Genomic DNA, 2,196 nt, shown 5'->3' with positions numbered 1-2,196 from the left:
CTTGGGTTGTTACCAACATCTGGTGAAAATTTCATGTCATTAGCACCTCTAGTAATACATTTACTGAGAAAAATGGTGACGTGTTCAATACTTATTTTACTCGCTGTATCTGCCCCTTTTTACTAGAATAAGTTCATATAACAAAAAAGATCTATGTTATTAACAAAACAAAAGACAAGAACATCTAATTCCTCTTGAACAACAATTTATATAGATACACCTTATACTGTTTCGTATTTCTTTAGCACTCCAGTTGTTAAAATGAAAGGTGATGTAACACAGTGGTAAACTGTCCCAGCTTTTTTTGAACGTGTTGCATCAAATGAAAATGGGTGAATATAAAAAAAATAGTCTAGTTTGTCCATTTAAACATTAAATATCTTGTCTTTATAATATATTCAATGATGGGCACTATGTTAAAGTTTTAACGTCACATAGGAAGGAAGCAATGTGTAAATGAGTTTAACAAAGCCAGTTAGCTAATGTTATGAAACATTCATTATTCAAGTCTCCGAAAGAAATCTGGTCCAGCCCCTAAAAGTTTTGGTCTTATCTCGGTCTTGAAACACTCTGGTCTTGGTCTTGACTACAACACTAACTTCCACACATCATTGTATGTAAATACTGTTCATCATACCATACGCTCATGCAGGTTAAAGCTCTATCAGGCAAAAAATAATAATATCTTTACACCATCCACAAACACAGCTGGCTACTCTGGACCAAAGCTCGTTTAAGGTGAACCGAGACAAAGTGGAGAGCTGTTCTGTGGTTGGACAAATCAAAATGTCTAACTCTTTCTGGTAAAATCACGTCCTTCGTACAAAAAGAAGGAGGAGCAGGAGGCCTGTTATCAGTTCAGACCTCCTGCCTTTCAGACGGCACGCTGCTGAATTACTGCCTCTGGTATGGACAGCGTCCACATCTGGAAAGGCTCCATCAACGTAGAGCATTTTTACAGGTTTTAGAACAACATCTGCTCCCATCCAGACTGTGTGTTTTTAAAGTAAGGCCTTCCATATTTCAGGGAGACGGTGCTAAACCGCAGCATGGTTGGTTAGAGTCCAGGTGCTGAACTGACCTGCCTGCAGTCCAGACCTCTCACCAAGGGAAAACTTTTGATGCATCGTGAAACAAAAATTCAGCATAAAACTCTCGTTCTTCTTCTAAAAAAAAGTTATGTCATTTATTAGCTTCAATAATTGATCTGTTTGCTAACAGTTTTTTTTTAGGATTTACAAGTCATCGCTTTCAGTTTTTGTTTATATTCATCCCTGTTTCTGAATTGGAGATGTATCTTAAGAGGAAAATCTTTACGGTGGGCTGAGCTGTCAGAGTCTGGTATTAATTGAGAGTATTACGGTCAGAAGCAGTGGTGTGAAGCGGTCTGAGCAGAGGGAGCGTTCAGTCCTGGTTGTTCACCACACGGTTCTGTTTGTTCAAAGACCCGCTGGAGCCATAGGACTGAGTTATTCTGCGATCCAGAGAGCAAAACCGACATCAGTAACATTTATGGGCGATTTAGAAGTGATGTGTCCATTTGATCTCCCTCCTCACCACGAAGAAAACCATCTGAACAAACAAGCAGCCGAGTGACTTTATTGCAATAATACAGATTCCTCTTCTGCTCGTTCCAAAACCCTGAAGACCTCTTCAGAATAACTCAAACCCTGAACGTTTCAGACTCACATCCACAGGAATCTTTTAACATTTTCCACCTCAGCAAGCAAGATTCTGTCATGGCCCCACCCCCAAATATTGACCAACAGTAGTAACTGCAAAGGGCAAAAGGTAATACTACTACTAATAATACTAATACTAATACTACTACTACAAATAATAATAATAATAATCATAATAATAATAATGTGTATGCCTGTGTCTCTCTGTGTTTATTTTTCTGCTGGATGGTCTTCATTCAGACATTCAGACTGTGATCATTGGATCTAAAGCCACACAGTGGCGGATCTAGAAAATTTTCCACGGGGGGGCAAAAGCTCTAGGCAGGATGGCAATGTAGGATCACTTCACTGAAGTACTGTACATAAGAAATATCTCATTAGTCAACAAAACGTCCATAAAGACAATTTGAAACACTATTTATTGCCCTTTTTTTCTAAGAAACAAAGATAAATTTTAGTTTTTATGTATAAATATATATGTATATGTATATATAAATGAATATATATGTATATG

This window comes from Austrofundulus limnaeus, unplaced genomic scaffold (assembly GCF_001266775.1).
Source record: "Austrofundulus limnaeus strain Quisiro unplaced genomic scaffold, Austrofundulus_limnaeus-1.0 Scaffold884, whole genome shotgun sequence".
Classification (NCBI taxonomy): domain Eukaryota; kingdom Metazoa; phylum Chordata; class Actinopteri; order Cyprinodontiformes; family Rivulidae; genus Austrofundulus; species Austrofundulus limnaeus.
Note: the sequence above shows the minus strand (reverse complement) of the source record.